Source organism: Chlorocebus sabaeus, chromosome 20 (assembly GCF_047675955.1).
Source record: "Chlorocebus sabaeus isolate Y175 chromosome 20, mChlSab1.0.hap1, whole genome shotgun sequence".
Classification (NCBI taxonomy): Eukaryota; Metazoa; Chordata; class Mammalia; order Primates; family Cercopithecidae; genus Chlorocebus; species Chlorocebus sabaeus.
In genome coordinates, this window is record NC_132923.1 from 47,085,403 (window position 1) to 47,099,342 (window position 13,940).

Below are 13,940 nucleotides of genomic sequence, written 5' to 3' on the forward strand. Positions count from 1 at the left end.
AGTGAAAGAGTAGGAGATGTGCACAGTGGCAGTAGTGGGGAGTGGAGAGTCATATATATCATTTACTAATTAATTAATTTTCTGGGATATAAACTGCCCTAGGAGTAAGCCAGAAGAGGTTGTTTAATTCTAAAAAATTAAAATATGGTAATCTGATCCCTTGGAAAGATACTTACTCACTAAAACCTGACAAAAGATACCTGTAAATTAAAATACACTACTAGAATTTTGGCAGCAGAATACAAATCACATTTGTGCAAACACAGCTAAATCTAGTCACAGACACACAGGAAGTGTAAATTTCAAATACGAAAAAAAAAACTGCTTTAAAAATGAAAACAAACCTTGAGCTCTGGGCAGAGCCTGAGTGAAGAGGAATAACGAAAAACCTGGAGATTCGGTAAGGCAATCCAGCTTTCTTCTGGAATGGCAAAGGACCACCTGAATCAGCACTGCCACCTCTTCCTTAGGCAGCAGCTTTCCAGACTACAAAAGAGCCATGGATTACATCAAAGGACCCTTGTTCAGGTACCAACAACTCCATTTACTAATACGACCACTGACAAGTTACATCTCATCAGCCTGTTTCCTCTCTCCATAAACTGGAGAAAATGAATCCTACTTCACCACATCACTGAAAGGAGCAAGAAGAGTTTACCTCTGTTGAAGGGAGTAAGGAAAAAAAAAAAAAAATCATGTATACTGTGTAAATAGAAAATGACAATCTAAAGGCCAGTTATGATTTCTGAGTTTAAATATCACTAGAATGGAAGGAGACTCTGTTCCTAAATGGGAGAGAGATTTTGAGGCTCACAAAAGCTGTTCTACTGTATCTTAGAGCAGAGTGACAGATGCTAAAGAAAGTCCCCAAATAAATTAATAAACTGGGAGGGGAGGAGTGCAAAGAACACACATAGGTATAAAAGTAGAGGCAGCGACTGGGTGCAGTGGCTCATGCCTGTAATCCTAGCACTTTGGGAGGCCCAGGCAGGTGGATCATGGCATGAGGAGTTTGAGACCAGCCTGACCAACATAGATAAACCCCATCAATACTAAAAATACAAAATTAGCTGGGCGTGGTAGCGTGTGCCTGTAATCCCAGCTACTCGGGAGGTTGTGGCAGGAAAATCGCTTGAACCTGGGAGACAGAGGTTGCAGTGAGCCAAGATCACACCACTGCACTCCAGCCAGGGCAACAAGAGTGAAACTCCTCTATCTCAAAAAAATAATAATAATAAATAAAATAAAATAAAAAATAAATAAAGTAGATGCAAAACATTATGATTGTACAAGTCTTTCAGGAATCTTTCTTGACTGGCTGAGTGTGGTAGCTCACACCTGTAATCCCAGTATTCTGGGAGGCCAAGGTGGGCAGATCACTTGAGGTCAGGAGTTCGAGACCAGCCTGGCCAACATGGCAAAACCCTGTTTCTACTAAAAATACAAAAATTAGCTGGGTGTAGTGGCGTGCACCTGTAATCTCAGCTGCTCGGGAGGCTGAGGCAGGAGAATCGCTTGAACCCAGGCAGCAGAGATTGCAGTGAGCCGAGATCGCGTCACTGCACTCCAGCCTGGGTGACAGAATGAAAATCCGTCTCAAAATAAAAACAATCTCTCTCGATTACTTTCTCACTTTTCATGATGTATTTGGCAAGAAGAGGCATAAACACAGCCATCTCACAATTAAATTCAAACTTAAGAAGTCCATGTCTATCTAGGAAGGATAAGTTTAATTGTTCAGTTTTCATAGTGCATTTTGGCTACGTAATGCCATGTACTTAATGAGTACATGTTTTGTACTCAAGCTGGTAAATTTGTACCACCCTGGTAAATTTTCCTTTCAAAGCAAACTTAATTATGTAGTAAATATGTTTTATAAAATTTTCAGCATCAGAATGCTATAGTCAGCATGCCTAGTAAATTCTACACCTAACCCTGACTCCTTAGATGGCTTGGCTATCCAATAAAGTGAAAGCATGCAGTGTATGTGATATTGTGCTCCACAGATGCACTTTTCCTCTGTGCTACAGGGAGAGACCTTCTTTGGCAGAGTCTCACTTTCCTCCCCTCTAGTCATATGCTCACATCCCTTCCTCGGAAATAAAAAGAAGATGCCACTGGCCTTAATAGGACTCAAACATTTAATTTGAGGCCATATAATGATCCCTTCAAACTGATTCTTCTCAGACATCCCACTCCCCTCAGTGTCCTCCTCAAGACTGGAGTTTCACCAGGTAGATAAACAGGCGGTAAAAGAAGGTTAGGCTTTCACTGAGGGGAGAAGTCAATCTGAGTTAGTCTGGAGAAAGAGGAGTTGCCAGGGAAATAAAGATGGAAAACCTCTGTAGCATAAAAGCAACCCTAGCGTTTTATTCTCCTTCTGTGAACATTTGAGATGGAACACGAAGTGGATATGAAATTAAAATCTACCTGGTGAATTTGAGAAAAGTCACTCTCAATTTTACTTTGATGACAAATGGAATTAATAAAGACGCCTGGCTCATATGTTAAAGTACCTTCTGTCTCGGCGAGGAAGCCTGGCTAAGAAACCACAGTGGAGTTAACAAGCCAGACAGCAGACTAAACACCTCAGAACTCGCTGCTGTGCCTCATTCCTGGTCCCTACCTTTCCGGTGTGTGTCTGCATCACTAATTCCCTCCGTTTGGCACGGCCTGGCTTTCCCAAAACAGAAATCAAGGAACCGGGGTCCTCTGTTTCAGTAGCTGAAGAGCTGATTTCTGAGCACGGACACTAAGATTCTTTTCTCCTGTCCACCTTACACTTCACCCACAACTCATCCTCCTCTTCCTCTTCCCTACGTCCCAACCCCTTACCCTCACACTACCCTGCCTCCCAGGACATTTATGTGCATGACCTCAGACCAGCAAGGGAGGAACAAAGAGCTGCTGCTTCAAGCAGCAGCAGCCGGAGGAGAGGGTGGAGAGGGCAGCTGGGGGCTCCAGGAAGACTCCCCGGGCACTGGTAACCCCAGCGCAGCCCGGGGCAGCCCAGCCTGGAAAGAACACTAGTAGAGCCCTGGCAGGCGGGTCCGCAGTGCACGCCCAGGGCCTTCCCCCGGCCCGAACCCAGGGCGGCAGCAGCCAGAGTTTGGCAGAGACCCTGGGTGAGAAGCCAGTGGTGGGGGGCGGGCAAGTGAAGCTGCAGTACAGAGCTGGAGATGCAGAGCCGACAGCAGCAGCTCTCCGTGTCATGGACTTCCCCACCCGCGCCCTGGACCCAGACCCGCGCCCTGGACCCGGACCCGGCCCTACGCACCTGGACCAAGCGGCCACCCTGTTCCCTCAGGGCTCTCTCTGGGGACTCGGCTTGGGCGAGCTCCGGAGGCTGGAACCGCGGCGACGAGAGACTTCACTCCTCCATCCTGGGACCCGGCAGCACGTTATAGACAGCCGTGCACTTCCTGTTTGAAAACACAGGAGAGAGAAAGAGCGAGAGAGATCCGAGTGTCGGCAGCGGGGAGGAAGGAGCGCAGGGCGGCGGGGAGCCAGGACCAGGGGGCCACCGCTTGCATAACTGCCATGGTAGGCACCCAGCGCTCCCCTGGCCGCGGCGACCCCGCCGCACCGGCTGCCCGCGTGGTGCCGAGGTGGCGCGGCCTCGGCCCGGGCCCCCCCTGCCGGTGGCCTCGCTGCCAGCCGCCCGCCCGCTCGCTCACAGTCCTTCCGTTTGCAGCTGCTGCTTGGGTTCTCCCCTCCCCACAAGGACCTAGATCAAGGGACTCCACGCTTCCTCCGCCGGTGCCCAGAGTGGTTGGCCTTCTTTTTCCTCTTTTCTTCACCTCCCCCAACCCCCACCCCTACCCCCAGAAAATAATCACCTCGGGGTAGGTGTAAAGACAAGACTGAGCCTTTGCAGGGGGGTGGGGGCTGGATTTATGCAAATTTTCAAAGTTAACAGCCACATCCCAGTATAGCCACTACAGCTCAGCAGCTGTGAGAGATTCAGGATGGGAAATTACTTGTCTTGTGCCTCGCTGGCTCAAAAGAGAAAGCGTGCACACAGCTGCCAACACTGAGCAGCCAGGAACTGCAGAACAACAGTAACAACAACAAAACTACATAGTATCCTCCGTTCCTCCTAGGATCTTTATTCAGATCAACCTGTCAACCTCATCCTCACAGTCTACCAACATTTACATATACCAATTCCACATGGAGCATAATCGCATGGTGCATTCTTCCAGAAAATGATTCTGTAGTTCTCTGTGCTATGTAATCACCGAGAAGTTCCATAGTCCTAGGACTACATTCATTCATTTTGTTGAACTCTGACTTCAGTGGACTTCAGTATAGTGTTAAAAAGAGTACATAGATGGCTTAAGAATTTGCTGTATGCAGTGTGTGCCGGCTATGGTGATTCACATTTGTAACCTGCCTGCCCTTACATGCACAGTCTACCAGGTTACAAAGCGCTTACAGGACTATCTCTGACAAATGGCTCCTTTTATCATCAAGTTGTTGGCATTCATGGTTCCATACTCAAAATGGAGAATGCAATACAAACAATAATTATTCTACATATAAAGCTCAGTTTTGACTGAAGCAGAAAGGAACTGATAGATATTAAGCTCCTATTCAGTGCTAGACAACTTCACATTTTAAACCCCTCTTGGCCTTAATATTTTCCAACAGATCTGCAAAAGCCCTATTCCCAAGTGAGGAAACGGTCAGAGAAATTAAGTAACTGTTCCCATGTCTCTGCTAGAGAGTGGTCAAATGGAGAACTGAATATAGGTCTTTCCTGATTATAAAATCTGCACCATTTCCCCTACACTGTGAATTCCTACAATGATCATGAATTATTATTATTTTTTTTCTGAGACAGAGTCTTGCTCTGATGCCCAGGCTGGAGCGCAGTGGCGTGATCTCAGCTCACTGCAACCTCTGCCTCTCGGGTTCAAGCGATTCTCCTGCCTCATCCTCCTGAGAAGCTGAAACTACAGGCACACGCTACCATGCCCAGCTAACTTTTTTTTACTTTTAGTACAGATGAGGTTTCACAATGTTGGCCAGGATGGTCTCGATCTCCTGACCTCATGATCTGCCCGCCTCAGCCTCCCAAAGTGCTGGGATTACAGGCGTAAACCACCATGCTTGGTCAACGATCATGAATTCTAGGGGGAAAGTTCAGCACAGCAACCATCCTGTGATCCATCCCTTCCTCTCTGAATGACCCTGCTACTTACCAGCTATTGCTATTGTGCTAGGCAGTTTCTTTAACCACCTGAACAATACTTACCTTAATTTCTCGGGCAGAGGACACTGGCTTTTTCCATTATCTACTGCTTGCTGTCAGTCTTTTCAGAATTACTTGGTGGCAAAAGTTCAAAAGGTTCTAGAATGGCTACTCATATGCCAAGGTACAAAGTCTGTCCAGTTCAGAACCTAACGAGCTGACTAAAATTTGCTCCCTGCATTATTTTTTCTCTAACTAGGACTCTTTAATAAAAAGTAGTAAATGCTGTTCACAAAAACACACACGGCTTCAAGTTGACATTCCCTCATTTTCTGTTGCCTTCTGCTTTAACACTTAGTTCACAATCACCTGTCAGTAGCATGCTGCTATGAGCTCCCGATGCAGGCCAAGAAACAGAACACAAATGAAAAGGTGATTAAGAGTCTTGTGCGCTCAAAAAAAAAAAAAAGGCGGGGGGTCTTGACAATACTGAGGCCTCTAAGACGATTAACTATACCTCGCCCACCCTTTTCTCTCCACCTCACAGGCTTGAATTGTAGTGCACTCAGATGACCATGGCCTTCAAGTACAAAGGCAGGGGCTGGGAAGAAGACTGCAAGGACCAGTGAGATGCATTCCTGTCCATTAGGCACTCACAGTCTAATGAGGGCTTCTTACTAAAAGACTTCTCGAGGGATCTTAGCATCCTTTTAGGGTCTAGCTCTGTCCACCTTTTTCCTTCTCTCGGTCCTTTGCTTACCGTGGTCCTGGCAACTCTTCATCTCTTTTCACAAACTTAATACTTCTTCCCAAAGAGCTACCACATATTTCCCACAAAGAACTCAGTGTGGTGATTGGGGGTGTGAAGCAGGACATTTAGCTAGAAACTTCTCTCATTTAAAAAACCCTGTCAATTATTACCATGTTTTTAAGGACACAATTATGTTTTGAAATAACTTTGGGTATCCCTCCTTCATTTCTGTTACTCATTATCTAAGAGCCCAAAGGAAAACCTCTGAAGAAAAATATTTAAATTCTTAAGAAAAGGCAAAAGAAAACTTAAACCTGCAGAGCCTTTGTTTTTTATATTTGCGACTCATGAGATTAGACTATCTAACTTCTTAAAATCTCTCTTAGGAAAAATTCAAAGTCATTAATCTAAAAACAGTCAACAGTAGACTATTCCTATTTTGTCCAAGTACTGTACTGAGTGATAATTTAATGATATATAGGAAAGTTTGTATGGTTTAATAGGTAACAAAATACAGAAGAGCATTTGGTGGGAGACTAACAATGGTATTCACCTATGTTGCTATGTCCACGCCCAAATGTGTAATACTCTCCCCTCCAGAGCAGTGGCCAGCTGTGGGGGAAGGGCAGTCACATTTCTCTTTCTTAGGCTCCCTATAAACCCAAACCCTTCTCCTTATCAAAAATATTTATTAACATTCACTCTGTAGGACTCCCAAAGTTTACAGTTTGGAGAATACAACACAGCCCCTGACATTTCCTAATCCTAACTACCATGAGGCCTGAACACCACCTCATACTTTCCCCGGGTCAGCTATTCGCCCACTCCTTCTGTGTTTCATGGAGAAGCATTTCTTTCTTATAGCCGCTGTTATGCTTTCGTGTGTGTGTGTGCACGTGTGTATATATAAATTAAAATCACAACCTCATAAAAAGAAAAACTGCACTCTCAGGTAGGCACAAATGATGCCACAAAGGATTTTGGAAAAATGTGGAAGGTTCACTTTGAAAATCTCCACTCCCTAAGTACCATAATCCCCAGATGAAGAGAGCAACACTGTGAAAGCCATTTTAGAAGCTCCAAATTCAGTTTCAAGAAATAGCTTTTCTGAGGACTAATGGGTGTAGAGGAGGAGATGATAAACTCATCCCTAAAAAACAATGCTGCTTATCTTTCTTCATCTTTAAAAAGAAAGATCTTAGTTTGGTGGTTAAAAATGTTTGCCACAAGCAGTTCTCTGTGTGAACATCAGAATTCTTGGTGATTATTACACATGGATTTTGCAAACAAGAAAATAAAAAGTGACAAGCTGTCTGGTGACTGAAGAGATGACCTCTTTGTACTATCAGTCTTCACAGCAGTGTCCCTACCTTGTCTTCACCTCCGGGGTAGCACATGCAACAGGATTTTCTGGGAAGGAGGTCTCTGGCACTCACATTCACCTCCTGGCCTCTGCAAAACCTGAACTGTGGCTTTCAAGGAAGCCTTTCTCAGAGCCAACTGGCTGGCCTGATTGGCATTTACCCATAGAGGGTTATTAGCCATCTTTAAGAAACCAGAGTAAGTGTCATTTCACATGACAAAATGCAGCAAGGGGTTGCAAATCATCTTAAAAAAAAAATATGTCTGTAAGATAGTTTCCTGGCTTTGAGCCAGCAATAAGGAAAGCACTACCTAAAGCACCCCACAGCATGACTTAGAAGATCCAGTCACAAGGCAGAAACATAGGGCCAGGGTGGCTACAGGCCTGAACTGGTATCTCTCTAAGCTCAGTGCTCCAATTTCCTCAGCTTCTAAACACACGCAATGAACCCACACACCTTGCACAAAATTACTAACATTACATAGGACAAACCCTCACAGGCCCTGCCTCAATGAATTCTCAGAACTGCCTTCACAGGGAGGTGTTATCATTAATGTTTTACAGAAGCAGCAGCGGGGCTCACAGATGCTAAGCGATATTCTCAAAGCCTTAAGTAATGGAGCAAAAATTCACCTGGGTCTGTTCTTCCTTCTTTTAATTGAATAGAAATGAGTGGGCGCATTTTGGCTGTGGATATATTATTCTGCACTACATATCTTTTGCTCAGAAAAAAATCCCACCTTAAAAACATAACTTGTAATATTCTCTCTCAAGTGCATCATACACCGTCATCACCTCGCCAGATTTTGGTACAGTGTAAAGGATAAACATGTATTCTGCAATAGGCCAACTGACTTTAAGCCATAGGAATATAAGTAGATATAAATTAAGTAAAATATGCACTTGAGCTGCAGCTGGATATTATTCTATAAAATAGTAAGACAGATCCACTGATCAAACTGTGATAAACAAAATCTTAATACATTTTTCCAAGCTTCCTCTCTCATTCTTCAATTAGTAAGCAAAAAATGCACGTAAAGTAGGACATGTTGGTTGATGTACTGGGATTTACTAAGCATAATACTGTGAAAGAAGGGTAAGATACCCCAAAATTCTGACTAAATGCAAATACCTGTATAAAAGACTGTTCAAAATGTTCCCAGCACAGACTGCCAGGAATGAATGGCCTTGGGTTGTTTAATGACTGTTGATTTTGATGTGTATTATGTAGACGAAATACTGTCCTATAATTCATTCTTCTTTGGAAAGCATGTTTTGTCTGTTAATCTTCTGTGGTAGTAGTATCTGTTTCCTTATTTGAAACATTGTTTTAATTCTCTTTGGGCAATGTTATTTATCTTATTTTCATTTTTGAGACAGAGTCTCACTCTGTTGCCCGGGCTGGAGTGCAGTGGCACAGTCTCAGCTCACTGCAGCCTTGTTCTCCAGGGCTCAACCAATCCTCCCACCTTAGCCTCCCCAGCAGCTGGGACTACAGGGGCTCGCCATATCCAGCTAATTTTTCTTTTTTTCTTTCTTTCTCTCTCTCTCTTTTTTTCTTTTTCTTTTTTTTTTTAAGGGACAGGGTTTCACCATGTTGCCCAGGCTGGTGTCAAACTCCTGGACTCAAACGATCCACCCCCCCTCGGTCTCCCAAAGTGCCGGGATTACAGGTGTGAGCCACCATGCCTGGTCTGGGCAATCTTGTTTTTTAAATAACATATTAAAAAGCCCAACAATGTAAAAGGGTTCGATCCTAGAAAGTCAAATAAATATAATGTTCATTATTAAGAAGTGCTCTTAAAAATGACTTTCAGAGTTCATAAGGAGTAAGTCACAGACGTCATATCTTGAATACAATTCTCCATTATACATTATAGTGGAGTCTACACGAAGAAAAACAATTCCTGAATAATTTAAGGTTACAAAATTAGATACTTTAAATTTCATCTCCTTTCCTTTGCCTGTAATGGAATAGCCAAGGCAAATAGCATGAAAGAGAAACGGAGTACCTGAAAACTCCAGAAACTTTATTATGAACTTTTAATAGCTTATTCATCAATTTTTAAACTAACCCTAGTTTAATAAATGCCAAGCACTTTACATGTATTAACTCAATTATTCCTGACAACAACTCTGTGAGGTAGGAGTTATGATTACCTCCATATTACAGATGAGAAAACAGACATGGAGATGTTAAGTAATTTGCCCAAAGTCACACTGCTAGTAAATACTAAACCTTCAGTAGCCTGGCTGACCAGAGTCTACTTTTAACCAACACATTTCCTTACCCATAAGACCCAACTGGATTGAGTTTGCTTTCCCTAGTGTGAAAGTTCATGAGGTACAGTGCCATAAATACAGCAGAAGAAAAGAAGTGGGGAGGAGTGGGGTGAGGGGCTCAGAGACTTTCCAGTTTGTAGCAAGAATGTAACCACTGGTCATAGGGGCACTAGGCTGAAAGCTTTAGGAAGTCAGGGATGCAGAGCCTGGGCCACATTGCTGAATAAATAAATATTAAGAAGAAAGGAAAGATATTTGCAGAATGAAAAAGCCAGGAGGAAGGGCTGCTTCCTCACCTTGACCAGAATCCTGGATTTCAAGGCTCCAGGATTGCCTGGCTACAGCACAACTGAATTAGCAACTGAAAGGAATGCAGTGAACCCATGTACTTTGATCTTGGTAAAGCAGTTGATACAGTGTCCTGTGAAATCAGGATCCTAAATCAACTAAAACTTATGTTGTTCCAAGAACCACACAAGTTAAGCAGGCTAGAAAGAAAAACACTGTCTACATCTACCAGTATGATGAAGAAAAAAGCCACAAGGAGTGGAATTCAATCCGTATTCAAAAGTAACTTAGAAATTACTCACGCTGTTTTAATCAAATTTGCACATAACATTAATTTGGGAGGTGTGAAGAGGGCAAATGAGGGCGAGCCAATTGACTTAGTTAAATTAGCAGAGAGGTAAAGAAAAACATAAGTTCAGTTTCATTTTTGTGTCCCCTTTAATTTGCAGGGAGTGGCTATGGATGTCCAATGGGTAGTAACCACCTCTAGACCTATAATGCCAAGACTGAACTAAGTAAGCAATAGCAAATAGATACATGTTTAAAATGTTAAGACTTCAGGTCTGAACTTCACAGAGCATGATCCTATTATTCCATACACTATCAGTAAAGTTCCATGGGAAATAATATTCCTTTCAACAAGACTTCACTAGGAAAACCCAAAGAAAAGCAGGGGCTCAAAGGCTGAGTTTAGGAGGTCAGATGAAAAAGTCAGTGGCGTATGTATAATCTGGCCCCACTACAAATATGCCGCACAGGCAGAAGGTCATGAGAATGGTTTGCAAACACATGGCAGGACAAAGAACAGCACAGAAGGCAGAGAGAAGCAAGCTAAAACTTGAACTAACATTATTTTTTTAAGCATAAATTATAATTTCTAATTTCTTTAATGTTGAGAAATAGCTTATCCCTTGGTGGAACTATCTGTCCTCCCAGCAAAAATGTATTTTAAATGTTAGCAGTTCATTTAGAACTAACAAATGAGAGTAAGAGAGATCTGAAACATTTGAAAAAAACAAAATGACCTATATTCAGGCTGGGCCCTAGGAAATGTAAAAGTGAACATCATTGCATGCAGCTCCTGAGACTGAAGAACTGAGCACTATTAGCTCTGTAGCCAACGTGCAGGAAGAGGTTCTTGCCCAGATATGGCTTCTAAGTATATCCTAGCAGGCTTGTTTATAGGAGGAAAGCATATGTTTCTAGAAAATAAAAGGCTCTGAAAGGAAAGCGGGTCACTGAATAATTAAAACTTTCTAATATGTCACCCTTACTACTCTCAATCATAATTTGTACAGTTATTTTTTAAGGTGAAGCCCTCAATATGTGAACAATGCAGGCAAAGAATACCTTTGGGTATCTGCAGAATTAATGACAATAGTAACAGCAACAGCAGCTAACACCTGAGTGTTAACTATGTGCCAGGAACTGTTCTAAGCACTTTATATAAACTATCCTTACAACTAACCCTAGGAGGAAAATAATGTTATATCGTCATTTTATAGAAAGTTAAATAACTTTCCCATGTTCCCATGGCTGGAAAGGCAGAGTAAAAACCTGGGCAGTAGACTCCAGAGCTCATGCTCTTCAAGAAATTGTCATTGAAGACAGGTAAAGCCCACAATAAAATCCCATATATTCCTCTGTCTTCTAAAAGAAACAGCAACAAAAACAGAGAAATCTAGCACAGAGGCATAAGGATTAGAGCCATCCCACATTGTAGATTTGAATAGGAAATATATGTGAAAAACTTCAGTCAAATGACAATGCTCTGAGAGATTACTGATTAATACTTACACAGGACAAAAAGCAAACCGTAGAACCTACACAGACGGATCTTCCACAAAGTTTGATGACTGGCCCCCTCCCATGGTTTAAAAAATCATCCATACAATGACAAACTCAAAATTAGCTTCAGCTCAGACCTTTCTCTAGAATGCCCCAATGCCCTCTAGAACCCTTCCCTCACCAGGCTGCCCTCAGAACCACCTGCAGGGCCTTCAAAACACACTTTCCCAGGCCCCTCCCCAGATGTGAACCATTGAAATCACAGAGGTGGAGGGGTGCTCCTGGAATCTGCACATTTAGGAAACTCCCAAGTGATCCTTAGATGCAGCCCAGTTGGCGAAAGCCTGCTGTAGACACTCTACTTCTTCCTCCATGCTACCATCAGAATTGCTGAAGGCAGAGATCAAGGCAAAATTATTTCCCTTCTCAAGAACCTTCAATGGAATAACCTTTATTCAAAAGCAACCAAGTGAAGTCTAAATTCCTCAGCAGGACACTCTAGGCCCCTCTGTAATCTGTCCCAAACTACGTATCCAGCTGCTTTCCTCCTCCATCCCTCAGTCCATCCCAGCAGCATTCCCCAAACATATTCTGTACTTCTACATCTCCATGCTTTGCTGCTCCAATGTTCCCTCAGTTCTCCCATCAATTCTCTACCTGTCACCATCTTTGTCATCCTTCAAGGCCCTACTTGTGAGACCACCCTGATCTTTCAGTCTCTCCTTCTGAGCAAATGTCCAAAAAATTTAGCTCTCACAAGAATTACAACATATACTGTAAACTGTGCTGAATTATACTAAACTGTTTACATGCAGGTCTTCTCTTCAAAGCAGGGGCATATCTTACTCATCTTTCATACTGTGGACGAGAAAGAGACCTAGGTCAAAGTTTAGCTCTCCCTGCTAGTTACTAGCACTGTAATCTTGAGTGGGTTATTTAAACACACTAAGCCTCAGTTTTGTAATCTTTGAAATGGAACACCAATGACACCAACCTTCATGACTGACATAAAACATGAAAAGTGGCACACTGTGGACCACCTGAAATGCACTAACATGATAGCTGTTGTTAATATTTAGTGTTAACTTTTGTTTCCCATCCCACTAGAGTGCATTGCAGACAACGTAAATGCTCAAAAAGCATTTGCTTTTACTCAGTAAAAGCATTTGCTTTCAAAGTAATGATAAATGTTAAGTGATTTCTTAGTCCTTTCTCCTGACCCAATTTTGTTCTGTTATAAAGAAAATTTCATAATATTTCTATTCCTATTCTATTTGTACTCTCTTTTCTTTCCTTCAAAAATTAATGTTCAAAATTCTAATGAACAAGCCCTGTCAGTGTCCCTCCTACTCTAGCTTGGCTGTTTGCTTTGAACTACAGTAACTGCCTGCAGCCACAGTGTCGCTGCCCAGAGAATTGCCTATTTCACCCTTACAACAAATAGCACTTTGTAGGCAAACTGGAAGAGAGCCCAAAGTAGGAGGGGGGAAAACCAAGGAAAAGGAATTTGGGCCAAAAACTGAGTTGACACCCACACTATCATTCACACTAGAATACAGGTAAGGAGAGAACAGGAAAGAAAAGGGGTTCAGATCAACAACACTAACCTTCCCCAACCACCTACCTCACCACCCACCCATGGAAAATGCATTCCAAGACTCACAAAGGACTTGCTGGTCAGCTCACTGCAAGACACACATGGCTATTGTTGTGAATAAAATACTGTCATATATAATAGCTTCTTATCCTCACCAAACCAATCCTATTGGATTGTCCCCTCCCCCATTTACAGGAGATGAAACCCAAGGTCACACAAGTCCACAGAAGAGAGTGCTGGGACTAGAACTCAAGTCTTTTATGCTCCAAATCCTAGGTCCTTCCCACTGCCTCTATATAATAGGTTGGAAAAAGCAATTTAAAAAGTGCTCTCAGAAGCTCACCAAATCCACCAGTTGTAAAGGTAAAGGTAAAACAAGATGGGTTTTGTGCTGTTAAAAACAATTCTGGTGCCAAGGATGGGGGTTGTCACAGCAACAAGGCTCCAACTACAGCCTTTGTAATGATCAGTCCAGCATTTTAGTATGGTGTTCCAGGAAGATCCTTTAGTCAGGTTTCTGTTCCTAGATGGAAACTGTCTCCATGATTTCATTTGTTCCTTTGGTTTGGGGAGGCGGGATCAGGGAAGGAATATATTTTTCTTTCTTTTTTCAACCAAACTCTGATGCTGACTTTAAGACTGAGGTAATGTGAAAGGCAAAAGAAGTTTCTAA

At 42.8% G+C, this 13,940-nt stretch overlaps 1 protein-coding gene across 8 annotated transcripts in view; it reads right to left on the minus strand.

Moving 5' to 3' along the window:
* The window catches only part of LRRC8D (leucine rich repeat containing 8 VRAC subunit D), a 116,812-nt gene that overhangs the window by 90,925 nt on the left and 11,947 nt on the right, over positions 1–13,940 (minus strand). For 5 of the 8 annotated variants that reach the window (XM_007978021.3, XM_007978022.3, XM_007978024.3 and 2 more), the window contains one exon: positions 3,278–3,422. The exons of 2 other annotated variants lie outside the window; for them this stretch is intronic. The gene's annotated coding sequence lies outside the window, so the exon portion shown is untranslated. Of the gene's footprint in view, positions 1–344; positions 487–3,277; positions 3,423–13,940 lie in introns of all 8 variants that reach the window. One more of the 8 variants, XM_073008608.1, reaches the window with a different exon arrangement.